The sequence below is a fragment of the Pinus tabuliformis genome, chromosome 9, assembly GCF_031772625.1.
Source record: "Pinus tabuliformis cultivar Carrire ecotype Pingquan chromosome 9, CPIR1, whole genome shotgun sequence".
In the NCBI taxonomy this organism is placed as follows: domain Eukaryota; kingdom Viridiplantae; phylum Streptophyta; class Pinopsida; order Pinales; family Pinaceae; genus Pinus; species Pinus tabuliformis.
In genome coordinates this window covers 642,331,716-642,351,529 of record NC_142307.1, presented here as the reverse complement: position 1 = coordinate 642,351,529, position 19,814 = coordinate 642,331,716, and the positions used below count along the sequence as shown (strand labels likewise).

Sequence of the window (19,814 nt, the reverse complement as noted above, 5' to 3'; positions counted from 1 at the left end):
TTGATTGTATAGGTCAAACAGTTAAACAATCCACAAAAGCTTGAATCTGCCTTCTGTTTCAAGAACTTTCTAGGACACAAAGTAACCTACATATCAGGTCATGACTCATAAGCTGATCTGCAAACTCAAAAATGATTTTATCTTACCAAATTTTGATGAGCTACATTAAGATTAGTTTGGGAGCCTGTTATATATTAACGAATGTTTAAAGATTGCAGCACCATCATTTATGCTTATCCAAGTAATGGATTGATTCTTATTGTTCAATATTTCTTTCCACGCATTGTTTTGAGGCCTGCAAACTTCTTGATACTGTTGTTTCATTGTGCTTTAGGTGTTTCATTTGTTTCCTGTGTTGGCCTATGCCTGTGCTGCTCTTCAGGTGTTCAAAATAGTCTTAATTTGTCTCTTTTCTAGGTGTCAAATTCTGTGAATTCTGTCAGTCTCACTATTGTCCATTGCTCCAGTCTTTCAAGAAAATTCTCAATACAAAAAACACCAATAAGGCTAGTATAGGTAATTCTTACACATTAATGCAACTTCATACATAGTCAATATTCCTGTGGCATCATAGGTTTCTATCATTATCTTTTACATCATGCCTCCCCCGCATTTCTAAATACTAGCACTATGACAATCCATAAAATGCAACAACCAAGAAACATGATCATCATTAGTGTTAAAGATCGATACACATATCTAGTGATATAATTGCAAAATGGGTTTTCTCTCAATAAAAGCAAGGTAACACTAAAACTTGTCAAGTGAAACTAGATTCTTATTGACAACTACAGAGCTAGCACTCATTTCATTCCTCTTTAAGGTGCTATAAGTGTGAATATATCCCTCGAAGCAATTCTGAAAACATTTGGATTTATTTTAGACACTATACTGATGAACAGCCAGCCTATTTAAACTCTGGAGCTTATCTGGTAACAATGAATCTACACACCACTCTACACTCTTCTAATGCTTAATTTGATGGAAATTTAGATCACCCAATGATACTCACTCTGCATATTTTGAGAAACAAATAATTTTTCCAACTTATCTTGGTCGTCATACTATGATTTGCACACATAAAAAAATCACAAAGTTCAGACACCTACATTATCCTTGCTAAAGCGCAGATTTGGAAGCAGATTTTCTAGGCCTCTATACTAGTCCAGCCACAAATGCCAGAAAAGAATGTGGGCACCCGCAATCTGAAAGAATGGTTTCTATGATGGTGAGCTCTGACAAAACTTCCTCTTGAATTAGTATCACTGGTGAACCATTCACCCTGTGCCCATGATGGATGAATATCAATCTGATCTCTACTGATAGAGGGTATTTGGTCCGTAAGAGGGGGAGGAAGGATTTGACCATCTGCAAAGAGAGGATTGGAATCAAGGTTGTCTTTCCTACAAGAAATTCAACATACATCATATTGAGGTACATTATCTCTTGTCTATTTTAAGTAGCTATCCTTATCTCAACTTCAAGAATTGCCTGAGTGAAGGAGACATATTGTTTTGATCACAGCCAGAAGAGCTTCAACACAATTCCCACCATGACTTGGACCTCAAATTTCATATATGTCTTCTAGGTGTCTCTGAGGATGGATGTTCTCAACCATCAAGAACTCTGATAGAAACTGCCAAATTAGACTCAATTCCAATTAGGTTTCCAAGGGTTGTGTTCTTATCATAGAAGAAAGACTTGGTTGACTGCCATCCATCAACAAACTCATTATTCATTAATAATTTTGGGGAGAAAGATCTAAACCTTAAACATCCGAATATAAAGGATTGTACATGTGTGTGTACTAAGAAAATGTGGAATTTTACCTCGGTGTCTAAATCTGACGAAGAATCTGAAGAAATACTTGGAGAAACAGCTATCAAACTACTGAAAGTATTACGCTCTGTTAACATGTGATTCTCCATCAGTCTATCTCTTACATGCAACGGTTGCAAACCAAGTGGCCATCCTTCATTCTGTTCAGAGTAGGCAGAGAGCCCATTTGTTTAGTATCTGCAGGCTCCAATCTACAACCAACATCAGAACTATCTCCCAATCTAGACTCTATCCGATTAAACAGACTCCATTCACCCATTACTCTGAATAAATGAGAATAACCCATCTGCTAAAATGCCTAAATCCATTTCACAGTCACAATATTACCAATTAATACACCATGACCATGAAGATCAAAACCTTCAAACAGACAGCAAAACTGTCTATCCATAGTTTAATTTTCTACCATATACCCATTTCACAGCCACAATATTACCATATATCATCATGAGCATGAAGATTCAAAGCCTTCAAACAGACAGCAAAACCAGAGAAACAGAAGAAGTGAAAGGAAATGCACCTGATCGGCCATTGAAAGAGGCCAGAGACTTATTGTCTTATTTGTTCCCCTGTGCTAAAGTTTCCACCATTCTGACATATCCACCTTATAAATCCGAACAGAAAGCTTGCAGCTCACAGCCCACCTAATGCAGTTCAGTCTCCAGTCATCTCACAAATAAAAAAATTAAAGGTCAATATCAGAGGCTGTTGATTAGTGAGCCGATGATGAGAAGGGATCTCTGTTCATAGAAGGGCAGGTAGAATGAAACAAATTATACATACCGACTGAGCAATCAAGAAACAGCAGATTTGTTTTAAGAAAACATTTCCGTTGAAAGATCGAGTGTGCTTGAGAATGTAGGAGTGATTAGATTGATTAAATATGTATATAAAGCGATCCAATGTGAAGTACTTCAACGGTTACAGTTCAGTGTAAGTTGTGATCATTAATCCCATTCAAGAGAGGAAGAATAAAGAGCGGAGGGTGGGTCTGGGCCGACCAATACAGTGGCTGTCAGATCCTTTCATGTGTTTCGTTTCTTTATCTGCTTAGCCTCTTCATAGATTTTTCCGCTTTGTTCGTTCATTTCCAGAGTTTTTTAATTCTAACCAGTCCATATTCTTAGCCGTGTGGACACTCGCCATGCATCCGGTCCACCTTTTACGCCCTTTTTCCTTTTTTTCATAATGCATAGTAATAACTATGGGAAGGATCTTATTGGATTGGATTGCTATGGTGAATATTTTGTTTGTCTTCTGGGTTTATTGGACTGGTTCGGTACATCTTGTTTGTCTTGTGGGTTCAAGTTAAACAAGATATATGGTTACTGATTTGTTTATAGTATTTATAAAATAAAGAAGATACATGGGTTTTGATTTGTTTATAGCGTTTATTTTAGGGTGTAAATAGCAACAGTAAATTTTAAGAAATTAAATAATAAATATATTTTCATTTATATATAATAAAATAATATTTTTTTTTATCGATATCTGTAAAATTGTTTTTGTTTACTTAAGAGTTTGTTTTTTTGGGACATAAAGAAATAGGGTAACAATTCAAGGTTTAGAAATATTTCGTAGGAATGAAAACTTACTCCGTTACAAGCTGATACTTCCAAACAACTTAATTTTCCTTGAATAACAATAATAAATCAAACTACACTAATAAATAACAGCAAATAACAACAGTCTCACTACTAACTTGACAATTAAATTAAAATAACTTTTTCTCCCTCTAAAAAATACTTATATACCTCTGTCTCGCTTAATAAAGTGTTCAATAAATTTCTCCCAGATATCTCAAGTGACAGGCTGGTGAGGAGCAGTATTCTGCGGAGAACATGAACGGATATATTTAAGTTTCAGGGTGGTTAACAGAGCATCATAAAATTAACATAGATATATATCTATTCCGACTTTATTAAGCATAATAAAGAAAAGGAAATTATTTACAATTAAATATTTATAAAATATTAATTAAAAAATATATTATTTTGTTTTATTTATTATTTTTATGATTATAACATGTTATTTTTAAAGATTTATTTCTTTTCATATATATTACTTTACTTTAATATATATGTATTTATTTATTTTGTAGGATTATTTTTCACTTTACTTTAATATATTTGTCTTTATTTATTTTTTATGATTATGATGATTAAAGTTAAAAATGTTTTTATTTATAATTAGTAGTTAAATTTACATCAAATAAATGAAGAAGTAATATGTCTTATAGGTAAGCTATCTTTAGCTTGTAGACATTAAATTTTTTAAAGTTATAATCTCTTTAATATTTAGTTATATAATTTAATATGGATTTATTTTAAAATTATATTTATGTTTATTCAATTTAATATATTTTTTATATTTTATTTGGGAATTAGTATTATATTTATTTCTTTGAAGTTTATATTATATTTATCTTTATTTTGTATTTATTATTTAGTGTTATACATTTCATTTATTTGGATTGTAAAAAATGTCTTTCAATATAATAATGTGGGACACCTATAAAGTATTGAACATTTACTCTTTTTTCCTATCTATTCATCTATTTATAGAAATTTGTTTGAATTGACCAAAAGAAACATTAATAACAATACAATAATTAGAAAAATGTTGTGAAATTTATGACAATTATGTCCCTTAGACGTCTCCCTACTTGCATAGCTATTCATTCATTTATATAAATTTGTTTGAATTGATGGAGAGGAACATTAATAATGTATAAACAAGCATATCAATAATGAACAGTGAGTGAAGTGACAAGGTCAAGGTAAGTCTTTTTTCACTCCAAAGGAAATCAAGAAATTGGATATGCTTGGCAAATTGAAATTTTCATTAAAAATGAAGTGAAGACATTATTTTATTCAAAAGCTTCTTACCACTTAATGCATGAGGGGTTGGGAGACATCCTTGGTTGGTGTTTCAATGATAATTCCTTCAATAAAAAAAGGGAAAACTCTCCCTAAACAACCACTCATAGTTTGCTTGATGAAAATAATACTACAATAATTGCATAGTCTTGATAAGATTAAGTTCTTTTGTGTCCTTCCAGATTATAACTCAATTGTAGACCAACAAGTGAGTTTGGGTGTTAAATTACATTTAAGTTTATGTCAAGTAAATGAAGGAGCTCCTTTCAACTTCCCCCATAGTGTAACATTATAAATGATAGGGGCTTCCTTTTAACAATAGTTAATGACCCAATGATGTAGCATCACTTCCCTCCTTCTCTTACTTGTGCAAATAATTATGAATTGAATGGGGAGCCTATTTGGTGATCAATTTGGGTTACATAATTGGGATAAATGTCAATTCCAATTTATCTTGGGTTTATAGTCTTTCATTCTTTTAACTATATTAATCTTAAAACATTTAACATTTGGAAACTCTAAGCAAACGAGGGAGTTCCTCTCCCTTGGCTCCATGTGTACACACCTATCTTTCTATTAGATTCTGTGTCAACTTGATTTCTCTATCATCTCAATTTAGGATGGTACACTTCCTTTGCAACAAGAGGCATTGTGTTCTTCGTGAGTTGAATGAATTTGAGAAGGGGTTTAAACAATGTATAAAGGATGTGGGAGAAGCTTGTTGTGGTATTGTTAATGCTAGGATTCTATGGAAAAGGTGGCTATCAAATTTTGAGCAAAAACACTAACAAAGAAGCATGCCCCAAGATAGTTGTGTTGTGGATACAACAAGACAAGTGTTGAACTTGAGAGATTGGGAAAATGAGATCTACTCATATATGGAGTCGAATGCAATAAAAATGTGGAGGTCCCTATCCAATTCAATTTGGTAAAATGATGAATATAGTGCATTGTGTCTCGACTTGATATCATAGCTAGTGTGTTCAATCCCCCTCTCATTCAAACTCTTCCACCCTCAATAGATTCATTGTGAACCTTTAGGAAATGAAAACTCCCAAGATGAAATTAGAACAAGGAAATGTTTTTCAAGATACAAATATTGAGTAGAATTGCAAGACCCTACAAGCGACAACTATAAAGAAGCATGAATTAGTAGAATCCTAGAAGTGACTAAACAACTAGTATTTTATTTCCTTGTTAATTTATGTTTTTCTAAGTAATATGTTTACTTTAAAGATATGTACAACAATATACTTACTAAGATAAATAGAGTTTTTCTATGATTGCAAGTCTTTTAAAAGACAAAACTTGATTCAATTTTGCATCTTGAACTTAGAACCTTACAAATAAAAATTGTAATTTGCCCTAATTACTTGACTTTTCCACAACCATCCTTTTTAATGCAACTTTTAACAGTTAATGATTTACCTAGAAACCTAAGTGGTTCTCTTGGTAATGGGCTCATTGATAGTGAAGAATTTCTATCTACATGGTCATTGGTTATCCATTGATCAATGACTCCTCACCACAAAAAACGAGACAAACGTTCCCATTAAATGCTCCTCTATCATGCTCAGTGTCCATATCAATGTGTATGGCTCTTAAGATAAATTCATTTAAGGTTTCATGTGGCCTATGCTTATTCAATGGAAGTGTTTGTCATATGTCATGACTAATGAGCAGTCAATAACTATTTTAGCAAAAAAATTGGCCATGATTGAGGTGCAAAAGACTAAGAAATAAAATCACATTAGTTTTAAGATATCTCTCTAAACTCTCTATCAAAGTGAAAATAAAAATAAGAAAAAATACTAGACAAAATATAATTATTAATTTGTTAATTTTACAATATAAATATCGTAATCGATTCTTATAACAAAATTAAATTATTAAACATTTCACTTTTAAAATACCATTAAAATAATAAATCTAATTTAAACTTATTTATTATCATTACATCACCATGCATGTTACAATTTTACACTAAGATGTGCATACTCAGAAGCTTGTCTCATAATAAACATCCCTATTCACACCGAAACTTAGTAGGATATTAAAACTTTCATTGAAGTTATTTTCTAATGTCAAGCAGTGGCACTAACTGAATAATAAAGAGCTCCTGCATGATATTCAGGTGATCCCTCGTTTGGAAAAATGGATTTACACAATGTATCTTTCGATGGAGTTACAATGTGATATAGGACATTACAATGTGACATAGGACACTGTATGAAAAAGTTAGTACTTTGGAGGTACAAGTCATGATGGAAGACACTGTGGATGTGATGGATCGAAGAAATTTTTTTGATTACTTTGAAAAGGAATTGGTAAAAAAATTATTAAATGAAGTTTTTTTTTAATCCATATACAGTATATGGTTTGTATTCATCAATGCAAACAATTAACAAGGTGTGTAATGGTTGTAATTAGGATAGTCTAAGCTTGTAAGTATAAATATTAGAAAGTTGTTTTTTAAAGATATTAACGAACCTTCTCAACCTTTGAGATGTTTTGAGTTAATATTGACCAATTAAAATGAATACTCAATGATGCTATCAAACCTTTGAAGGGGCAAAGAACCTTAAAGTGTGTTCACCTACCCAGATCAGATTACCAATTACGGGTAAAGTTACTTCAAATTTTTACTATGAAAAAGGGGTACTCTGACATTTAAAATTGATTTTTCCATTATTATATAAATTATTTTTTCCTAACTGACAAAAGTTTACAAAATTCTACAGATAGAAAGAAGAAGGTAAGTGAAAAAGTGAAATTAGAAAATTAAGTAATAATTATGTTAAAAACTTTATGAAAAAGGAAATATTAAAATTGATTTTTCCATTATTATATAAATTATTTTTTCCTAACTGACAAAAGTTTACAAAATTCTACAGATAGAAAGAAGAAGGTAAGTGAAAAAGTGAAATTAGAAAATTAAGTAATAATTATGTTAAAAACTTTATGAAAAAGGAAATATTAAAATTGATTTTTCCATTATTATATAAATTATTTTTTCCTAACTGACAAAAGTTTACAAAATTCTACACATAGAAAGAAGAAGGTAAGTGAAAAAGTGAAATTAGAAAATTAAGTAATAATTATGTTAAAAACTTTTATGAAGAAGGAAATATTGAGCTTTAAAGATTAAGTGGTGTGCAAATAGTGATTTAATTCCAATTATTTTTAATATGAATAAGAGTTGTATGATAATTTATATTTATTTATTTTAAATGTTTTAATGCATTTGAATTAATTATGATTTAATTGCAGTTTAGAGACATTGAATTGATTGCTAATGAATGTATCTAAAATTTTTGGTGAAATAATTTAAAAAATTATGTTTTAATTATAAATATATATCTATTTGTTAATAAAAATATTATGGTAATAAAATTTCTAATTAACTAACTAATCATCAAATAAATATATATATTTCAAAATAATGTAAAACTTTAAAATAATGCGTAAACTATTTAGTCAAGATACAAATTAATATGAAGTCAAAGGCACAAACTAATTATTGTATATCTTACAAAAATATAATATAACAAATATAATATAGGGAAGTTTTGTCCATGTCATTCAAGTTAGAGATTATACTTTTAGAAAAATTGCATATAGGATCAAATTTGAGCATGAGTTGGCAAAGTTAGAACTGGAAATATGAAATGGGAAGTGTTAGCATGAAACATAAAGTTTGTGACACACTGTATTCTCTATTTATTTTTCAAAGTTAAATATCATAATTTGCATTGGTCAAAGCTAAATTAATAGTGGTCAAAAGACAAATCAATTGATATTTAAAGTGGAGAAATTGTATTCATTTTTTCTGTAAATACTTCTTACATTATGGTGGGTAGTAATTTATGGTAAATATGTTATTTACCTAAGTATGAGTTATTTTCAAGGATTTTACATTTGGGTGGTTTCCTGCAAAGCTTACAATAAAATATTATTACACAAATATCTAAAAATTATGGCATGAATATTATAATTGTATTCATAAATTATGGTATTATTATTATCCAATTTTAAAGTCACAACTAAGCCAAACGCCCATACACCTCTTGTTTGTGGGACAAGGGAGCCACCTCTCCGCAACTATTTGATTGCTAAGCCTACGAAGGCATACATACTATAGCCCCCTCTAGTTTTTAAACCTGTGACCTCTTAGGAGTAAACACATGCTCTTAACCATTAGGCCCACTCAAGCTGTATAGAAAGTCTATGAGATAGTTATCCACATGGCATTGTATCATGCAAATTTTACAATAAATTATTTAAGTTATGGTCTAATAAAATGTTTGAGAAATATTTTTTTTAATAATATTAAGAGACACATATCTATTATTCCAAATTAAGCCTTATATTTGATCAATATTAAACTAAAAATAATCAATAATCAAATTAATTGCTATAAATTTACTGTAGTAGAAATTTACATCCATGGGAAAATCTGGGCAAAGCAACCCCGAAGGGAATCTTTTAAAACTCTTTCACGAGACTATGTCATTGTACTCATTGGGCCCCAAAAGCGTCGAGGAGAATTGACCCTGTGACCCCCGATTGGTAAGGCACTTAATAACGGAGACTGAAAAAATTAATAATATTATTATTTTTCTAGCCGCTTCCTCTTTCAACTTGTGGAAAGAGACTGTTTAACCTTTGAATTAATTAATAACAGAGATTTGATATGCTGAGACTATGCTTTGTATTAAACTTTATTTATGGCTAGCACAATATTCACTAATCTATCTAGCAATAAATACCGGGGGGCAGTATATGATTATCCACTAGTGGTATGTACTACTCTTCTTATTAATGACTGTAGGCATGTACTGCCCCTACTGTCCCTACTTATTAATAGCTAGATAGACTAATAAATATGCCTTGCCTTACAAGACTATGTTACTGTAGACCATACGCCGAAGGCTATAAGAGACTACCTGCGAGACTATGTTACTGTACTCATTACAGAGGTGTAAGTTGTAACCATGATACCAAGATGCGAGACCAATGTCAATAGAATTACAGAGATACGAGATGAGTCCAGACTCCATATTACCGAGATGCGATATCATACAACGAGTCCATAAACCGCATTACAGAGATGCGATGACCAACCAGTCATTACAGAGCTGCAGAAATCAAAATTGCAGTGATGTGAATAACCTACCAAAGTGACCCCTTTGCGAATATATATAATAAGTTGAACATTTGTAAAGGACTCGATCCATCCTTGATATGAAAGCACAGTAAGTATAAGCGAAGATCACAGCTAATATCATACAAGCCAGAGATTTGCGAGACCCAAAAAGGATTGCCGAGCCAGTGTATATATACTAGGAACCGCCGAGGAGAGCAAGCCTCAAGCCTTAGATGTGAGTATTGAGCCACAAATATGCGAGGTGCTTATCATAGAAAAATATCCAACCCTGCCACAGATCCGAACCTCAGAACCTTATAGTAATCGCAGATATCTTCACCGGATTGAATGAGAGGAACATTGACAGGCATATATAATTATTTTTTGCAGAAGTTTTATCCATTTCTCTTTATGCGTATGTTGTGGTTTGGCATGCATCCATATTCTCTTGTCGCCTTGCATGTTTTTATTACTCGAACATTGTATCTCCCACGCAAACATCCCAGAGGTGGAATGGGGTCGATTGCACTTAAGCACCACATTCCACTAATTAAAGACACCATCTTCTGTTAGCTGAAAAGATGTTTTAGCAAATTCTGTATCCACAGAAATTCTGATATGCAACCCAAAAAGGAAACAGTACCAGGTTTAGTTGTGTGGGGTATCTGAAACATCTCAAATGTTTGAAATTAATATTATTTATAGTGGTAATAATTGAATTTGGGTTTTTCTGTTTCATATCATGAAATTATGTAAGAAAGTTATTGGTAAAAATCACATTATCCAAATTTTATGATCACATTTGGAACCATCCAACATGATTCTTATAATTTCAATTACATTAGGTCAATGTCTAAACCTAATATCATGTTTAATTTTTATTATTTTTAATTTCAATTGCATTTTGTAATCATCAAAAATTAATGTTATTTTTAGTTTCAATGGAATTCTTTGCTTGTGTAGATGTTGAAAATTGCTTGTGTAGATGTTGAAAATTAATGTTGTTTTTAATTTTTTTTAATCCACAACATTAGATGTAATATTCGTATGCACCTATACCATGGGCCATATTCTACGATCCAGAGCGTTAAATTTAATTCTTGTTTCACTTTTGTGGTAAATAAAAACCCCTTGTTAGTCCTTGCCTTCGGCATGGGAGGCACTGTTGCGATTGATAAGCATTGACTTACTATTTAATAACTTTGACCAATTAATATATTCTTATACATTCCAGGTTTAAACCAATGGTTTTAAATAAAATATTCTGCTCAACAAACTTTTATCCAATGTTTTTGTTTGGACCTTTCTTGCTAGCTCGACTGTATACTTTTCCTAAAACTTAGGATAAACAGTTCGTCGTTGTTTGGACCTCTACTGTATGCGTTTCCTAAAACTTAGGATAACCAGTTCGAGGTATGGCTATAATGGCTAGGTCTCCAGGCTAGTCTTAATTTGTCCGTGTCCACGTCCATTTGAGAAGAATGTTCATTTGTGTTCCCCTCTAGGAAGGCTCTTGGTGTACCCCTGCCAGAGAACTAATAAGTCCCCTCTGGCTATTCCTTCTGGCCAGCCTCATCAGAAGACAACTCCGCTAATATGTTGATGATTCACCATGGGCAGGCCCACTTCCATAGCCGAGAGGATGTAAAATCAGAATTGTTGGTAAATGAATTATATAATGCTAGTTTCAATACATTCTCGTATCTCGATTTCTCCATGTTTCTCTATGTTTTCCAGCATGGATTCAGCGCCTGGGCAAGGATAGGATACTCGACTAGGTCACTGTTGTTTTCTTTGGATCAGTCATGAATTTGTGGGTTGAGCTTGTCCCAGAACTAGATAGAGGATGAAATAGACACTTGGGTTGTATGCAACTCGTGACACATAGGTTGTGTTTCTTTTTTTTGAAATTAGTTATTTTAAATTAGGTGTGTTATTTCTTTTATTTATTCATTTCATTAAAGGTGACAAACACTTCCCTACCCACACATGATAAGAGACACGCAAAGATTGGATGCAGTCCGGGTGTATAGGTGTCTATGCTCTCAGTCCATGTGTCTGTGCTCTCATCTTTGAGGAGAAATGACATTGTAAGGCTTGTACCCCATACATTTGTACCTGTGATGTAATTATGCAATTCTTGCCATTCTCTCTTTAAACAACTTTTACCGCGTCTCTATTCCCCCTATTGATTTGTTTAAATGCTTCGTCAAAACAATCCATGATCAAAAGCCGTTCAAATCAATCCAGTTGAACTATTTATACGCAACATGGCAAAAAAACAAAATTTAGGATCTCAATGAGGATTCAAAAGTTGAAGACAAGTTCTAGGACACTTAGGGCTTTTCTTAATTGCTAGGCTTTCTAGCAGAGATCCTTTGCATACTCGAGTCTAAGGATTTTCATGCAACGTTATTATAGGATTTGTTGAACGTTTGGCTGCAAAGACTGATTATTCAGCATATGGCTTCAAGGATCAGAATTTGAGCATAAATTATTTATGGTAAACTTGCTTTTATTTTTAACAGAGCACAAAAACGTTGGTAAACTTATTTTTAACATATCACAAAAACTCTAGCAAACTTATTTATGGTAAACTTATTTTTAATGTTTAGTAGTGCAAATCCACTATGGTTATCTTCTTGCAATACAGTTGTAGCAAATTTGTTGACAAAGGTTGTTTGTGGTTCTTGTCTCTCCATTGCCAATTGTTATCCAGGAACAAATAAAACTCATGCAAAAGGATGAAATATAGAGTTGACAGCCAAATCATAGAGTTGATAAACAATTCACAAATTGACAAAATACATTGGCAAGTGATGTTCCCAAAAGTCTCCTGTCAAAATCGGCAGGGACTGCCACTGCTTGCATTCCTTGTTATATATAAAATACTTCAAATAAAAAATAAATTAAGATATAATAGAGCTTATTTCCTTGGTCTTTTCTAATTTATTCAATGTGTCTAAATATATTAGAGTCTATAATATTTACTATAAATAAATAAATATTATAAAATAATAATAATAAGTAGGTTAATTATTATTTATTTAATATTGTAAAAAAAATAACAATAAATTAAATTTTTATTTATTAATTTGTTTTCAAAAGTTTTGAAAACTACATTTATTAATGTTAGTTTAAATATATAATAATAATAATAATAAGTTTTTATTATTTTTAAATATATAATTATAATAATAATAATAATAATTTATTATTATTTAATTTTAAAGTTATAATGAAAACTACATTTATTAATGTTATTTTAAATATATAATAATCACAATAATAATTTTTAAAGTTATAATGAAAATGTATATAAAAAATAATTTTAAAGTTATAATGAAAATATATATATATAAAAAAAAAAAAATTAATGTTTATAAAATAAGAGATTTGCCCAAAAAAAAATTGTATATATTTTATTTTCTTAAATTTAAATTTATAAATTCTTGAAAAAAAAAAATTATTTTTATCATTAAATTCATTATAAAAAAGTATAAACAATATTTTATTAAGTAATAATGATGATATAAAAAAAGTATTATTAAATAATAGCAATATTTATAATGAGATTAATATTGATTGATTATACTGGAAGAAGGTAACTAATTATGAAATATATTTATTTATTTTTTGTATTAATTCTTTTTTTAAAATATTGTCTCGATATGAAATATTGGACCATGGTTCATCATTGTATTGTGACAAAGATTGTCTCAATATGTAAATCAGTCATGGTCAACAATGTTTATTTTAGTGTTTAAAATATTTATCATAGGGTTTATATTACTTGGTTAATAATATTTATCTTAGGGTTTATCATAGGCTTTTCTCAATATGAAAATAAATCATGGTCAACCATGGTCCAACGTCACATTGTGACAAAGGTTGTCTTGACATTACAATCAATCATGATCAACCATGGTCACATTGTGATAAAGCTTGTTTCTTGGTCTAATGTCACATTGTGACAACCATGGTCCAACGTCGCATTGTGACAAAGATTGTCTCAATATGAAAATCAACCATGGTCAACCATGGCCAACCATTGTCCAATGTTGAATTGTGCCAAAGGTTGTCTCAATATGAAAATCAATGAACCGTGGTCAATAACCAATACGAGAGTTTTGAGGTCTAAAATGGGTCTCCTAAAAAAAAAGTACAACCAAAATAAACTTTATAAGAACCAATAGGATTCAAGATGATGATGTCAACCATGGGGGATGATTCACCATTTTTGGAGTAAAAAAGTAAAAAGATTAAAAAATAATAAAACTACTTTTTCAACTCGTATTTTCAACTTATCTCCCTAAGGTTTTACTCAAATTTCGAGTGGGAGTACTTGTTGGATGCAAAATTTAATTCCTCATCCAAGGAATACCAATGTTTCATACTTTTGATGGACCCTGCTACATGAAAAATGAACAATACATGAAAAAATGTGATTGCAATCACGTTTTTCATGTATTTCTCATTTTTGTGTAGTGGGGTCCATCGAAAGTATGCAACATGGGTACTCCTTGGATGAGGAATCAAAATTTTCATCAACGAGTGTTTCTACTCGAAATTTAAGTAAACCCATATGGAGATGAGTTGAAAATATGAATTGAAAAATTAGTTTTTTCCTTTTACCCTCTAAAATTTGATGATCTAATGTAATCTTATTTTATTATTTCCACTATTATTTTATAAGTTCCTTAAGAGGCCCATTTTAGACCTCAAAATTCCCCTAATTATGGTTACGTTGTGACAAATATTGTCTTTTGGTCAAATGTCACATTGTGACAACCATGGTCAACCATGACCTAACGTCGCATTGTGACAAAGACTGTCTCAATATGAAAATCAATCATGGTCAACCATGAACAACTATTGTCCAACGTCAGATTGTGCCAAAGGTTGTCTCAATATGAAAATCAATAATGGTCAACCATAGTCCAACGTCGCATTGTGACAAAGACTGTGTCAATATGAAAATCATCTAAGGTCAACCATGGTCACATTGTGACAAAGATTGTCTCTTGGTCCAACATCACGTTGTGACAACCATGGTCATCCATGGTCAACCATGGTCCAACATCACATTGTAACAAATATTGTCTCAAAATGAAAATCAACCATGGCCAAATATTTTCCAACGTCGCATTAAGACAAAGATTGTGTGAATATGAAAATCATTCGTGGTTAACCATGGATAACCATGTTTATGTTAGGGTTTATAATATATATCTTAGGGCTTATATTCCTTGGGTTTTTAATCCCTTATGTTTTTAATATTAATCCCTTGGGTTTTGTTGTAGCGACTGCAACACCCTCCAAAATTTTGGCCAGCATCCAATTTCAGAGCCTCCCTTGGGTTTTTACTTGATGTTTGCAAGCACTCGGGCTCACCCCGTGGGCTCGTGTTGAGTCTTTGCACCCTCCTTCCTTGATCGTTCAATGGACAAATTTTTGCATGTTGGTCACAATGTCACGCTTGCAGTCATGTTCTGGTCATGCATAAGGTCCTCACTTCATGTGCACATGTTGTATTCGCTATGTAAACATCTGTCGCACTCACACACGAAGTTGTATGCACTATCGCACAAGTGTTGTCACGGTCGTTCAACGATCTATCACAAGCGTAGCTCGCACCGTTGGTCAATCACACTGAGTATGTGTTGTCTTGATGGTTTGAGGCATCTTGTCATCGAGTCATGTTGAGTGTGTATTCGCAAGGTCACGTATGCACAAGTTCACTCACTCACACACTCAGCCATTTTTGTTGAAGTTATAACAACTGAATCATCCTCAAGCAGCCAAACCCTTAGTGAGATTAATTGCGCAGTTTCAGCACTCAGTGAACATGTACTACTGCCCAGAATTGCATAAAGCTTGAGGTTGTCTCCCATGCACCCTGCGTTGCGCAATCCTGGAATCGACTAAACCGACTGTCACCTAGAACAACGTAGAAGTTTCTCAGCAAGCCATCTCAATCTGTTTTGCTCGCAAGTGAATCAAACAACCCTTCAGTTGGTCAACCAAAGAGTTTTCCCAAGCAGTGAACTCGGGACTCACTCCCCCAAAAATTTGCACAAAAGTTGTAGATTTGCCCGCTCCGCTGACTAAAGAAATTGCGTTGACATTCCAGACAAACACCTTATGTGTGTCCCTGTCTCCCTGGAAAAATTGCACAGTTTTTCCAGCCAGTCACGCAGATAGCCACCCTGTTGCTCACCTGGAAAATTGCACAGTTTTCATGAGCATTCACCTAGCTGCCCAACATCCTGCTCAACTCAAAAACTGCAATGGGATGTCCAGCAAGCCAGCCTCCCAGCATTTGTGCAGTTTTCACCAGCCACACTCTGGCAGCCCACTGTCAGCCCCCTGAAAAAAATGTGCATTGTTTCTCAACAAGCCTCCAACAGCCTGCTGCCAGCTCCCCGGAGGAATTGCGCAGTTTTTTCTGCCAAGCCCCTTTGCTGCCTGCATTGCTTCCTCCAAAAAAATGCGCAAATTTGCCCACCACCTGAGCTAGATCCCGTGAGCAGTCACTGCTGATCCGGATTGTCCATCTCAGTCTCCTAGTGACTTCTGCGCAATTTTCACTGGTAATGCTCGAAGCCTGCATCCCAGCTTGAAATCTACCTTGCGCAATTTCATAGCCTTGTCCTCTCTCCCGGTCACCGACATTTGAAAGTGAATGACAATGCATCATGGTAGATTAGGAGGTTTATGGATTTGATGTCGTCTCGTCATGAGTGATTGTAGATACAGGTACATGGATAAGACATGACACGACGACGTAGAGGATGAACAAGGAAAGCACATGCAAGGAGACTTGTTCATGAATATACGAACGAATGACGCATGCGAGGAGATTTTACTGCGAATGGACAATGCATGCAAGGAGATTTTCTCTCAAATGGATGATGCATGCGAGGAGAATTTTTCACGAATAGACGAACATGTGAGGAGATTTTTTCACGAACGAACGAACATGTGAAGCATGCCAAAGCACAAGCAAAGGAGTGACATGCACATGCAACATCAAGAGAACACCAAGACCATCGAAGACTCTACACACCTTGCCATGTGGAGGTGAAGCTATGATACACCAAGAGGACATCCATCACTTAGTAGCATTGAAACTCAACATGGGCACCACCACCAGCATGAACATACCAACACTGTCATGTCGAGTCGTGTCATGAGTCATGTCAGTCACATCACTACTATGGGACATACTGTTGTAAATCAATGTAATGTAACGTGGAAGTCCAAGAGACCCACATGTAATCTAAAGAGTCATGTAATCTTAAAAGTCATGAAAGTCAAACAGTCATGAGGGAAGTGGAACAGTCACAAGGGCCAGTTTTACCCTTTGCTATAAATACCCGTCATTTGTACATGCAAATGCTTTTTTCACCTTGGCTCCTCCCACATAGTCTTGAGAGTGTGTAGTCTTTTCTTTGAGGAGCGAGTAGTGGCTCCAATGCCCCTTTCACGGGGTTAGTGATGTATGGTGTATAGATGTGTCTTGGAACTTTCGCTTAATTCAGAAGCCTGATAACAGGCCAGTACATTTTCACACATGTATTGTAATTGTTTGTAAGACTGGTCTTGGAACACTTGTAATGCATGTTGCTTTATCTTGTGTTAAACAATTGAACTGTTTTGGTTTCTCTAATACATATGTCTATGAAAATGTGTTGTATAAGTTGTTAACGTGTCTTGCCCGCGTGGGCTGCCTCACTAGACGTCAGACATAACCTTTCCCATGAGCTTGTTATAACGACCATCACACCCACACGGACTACTCTGTTGGGTGTTGTACGTGCTATCCCTTCATTGTGTGTTTGTAACTGCCGCATCTGTGTGGAATACTCTGCCGGAAGCTACGCATGTCCTATGTTTTGTGTATCTCTGACAGAGTTGGGACTCTTCCCTTTTGACTGGAGACTCACCTCCACCCTCTCCCTCTACAGTGAAGGAATCTTGACACAAGTAACACTAGCATTCACCAAGCACGCGAATCTCATTGTTCAAAGACAACGCAGACCACTCTCACGTGCTGACAAGCAAGAGCTAAGGCATATCTTTAAGATAATGGCAACTAGGCCATCATACTAGATGGGACTCCTACACCAAACTGTGTGAGGTCTAGTTGGGACTTCATACTGAGGAGATCCCCTGAATGTTGATGGGTCCAACACTGTCAACAGGTTTATAATATTTATCTTAGGGTTCATATACCTTGGGTTTATAATACCTTGGGATTTTAGAATTAATCCTTTGGGTTTATACTATCAATCCCTTGGGTTTATCAATCAAAGCATCCATATCCCTTGGTTTTATCAAGCCCTTGGTCCAACATCACATTGTGACAACCATGGTCCAACGTCGCATTGTGAGAAAGATTGTCTCAATATGAAAACCAATGATGTGATTAATTTGGAAGAGTTATCATTCAGAATCAACCATGTTTATTATAGGGTTTATAATATTTATCTTAGGATTTATATACCTTGGGTTTATAATATTTATCCCTTGGGTTTAATATTATTCCCTTGGGTTTTTAATATTATTCCATTGGGTTTTTAATATTTATCTTAGGGTTTATATACCTTTGGTTTATAATATTAATCCCTTGGGTTTAATATTATTCCCTTGGGTTATAATACTTTGGGGTTTTAGAATCAATCCCTTGGGTTTATACTATCAATCCCTTGGGTTTATCAATGAAAACAGTCATATCCCTTGTGTTTATCAATCCCTTGGTCCAACATCACTTTCTGACAACCATGGTCATCCATGGTCAACTATGGTCCAACGTCACATTGTGACAACCATGGTCATCCATGGTCAACCATGGTCCAATGTCCCATTGTGAGAAAGATTGTCTCAATATGAAAATCAACCATGGCCAACCATGTTTATTATAGGGTTTATAATATTCATTATTTATTATTAATATTTTTAGTAACAATATTATTGTTAGATCTATTATTTAATTATTCAATATTATTTAATTATTTAATTATATAATATTTTTAAATTATTTAATTTTTAATATTATTATTTATTATGATTTAAATGATTATTATTATTATTTAAAATTTGGGACATATTTTGGTAATAATCACATCAAGAACATTTCATCGACATGTTTCGAACCATCTAGTATGGTTGTTTATTATTATTATTAAAACATAAATATTTATTATTAAATAAATAAATATTATTTAATAAATAGATAATCATTGTTAATAAATAATAATTAATAATAATAATATTAATTAGTTATTATTTTAAATATTTTAATAATAAAAATAAATATTATTATTAATGTCCACTGTGTTTTAGATAGATGGTGATCACGTCCTCTGTTAAGGCACTCCTTGATGTGAAGTCACTAGTTCAATTCCCCACCCCGATCGGGGTGATATATTGGACATGATGAAGATGTAGTCTTACCATGCTTTAAATTTTTTATTATTTATTTATTAATAAATACTAAATATTTTTTATTAATATATAAATATTGAATAATAATAACCATAAGAATTTTTATTATTGTAATTATTAATAAATAAATATTTCTTTATTATTATTTATGCATTATTTAAATTATTCTTGTTATAATTATTGTTGATTATTATTTAATTATTAATTATAATAATGATAATAGTTTTTTTGTTACTAATATTATTTTTATTATTATATATTTATTAATGGCTTGTGTGGTAGATAAAAATGAAGTCTTTGGTGTATATCACCACATTTAATTAATTAAATGTGGTTGTGATAGTTATAGTAATATGATATATAATGACCCCGATGGGGGTGTATCAGCATTTGGCAGGCTCACTTTGGAGGACATCTCACGAGGCATGCGGTAGGTGTAATCATGTTGAACCATAAAGTGATGTGACGGGTCAGTGGTTGATCGAACCCTCCTGACCCGC

At 32.9% G+C, this 19,814-nt stretch overlaps 1 pseudogene across 1 annotated transcript; it reads right to left on the bottom strand.

Moving 5' to 3' along the window:
* Positions 1-1,086: 1,086 nt before the first annotated feature.
* LOC149150281 (uncharacterized) lies at positions 1,087-3,092 on the bottom strand (annotated as a pseudogene). Its single transcript, XR_016262677.1, has 3 exons — positions 2,360-3,092; positions 1,830-1,979; positions 1,087-1,709 (listed from the first exon to the last, which is right to left on the bottom strand). The product of XR_016262677.1 is annotated as an uncharacterized LOC149150281 (transcript).
* Between the last annotated feature and the right edge of the window lie 16,722 nt (positions 3,093-19,814).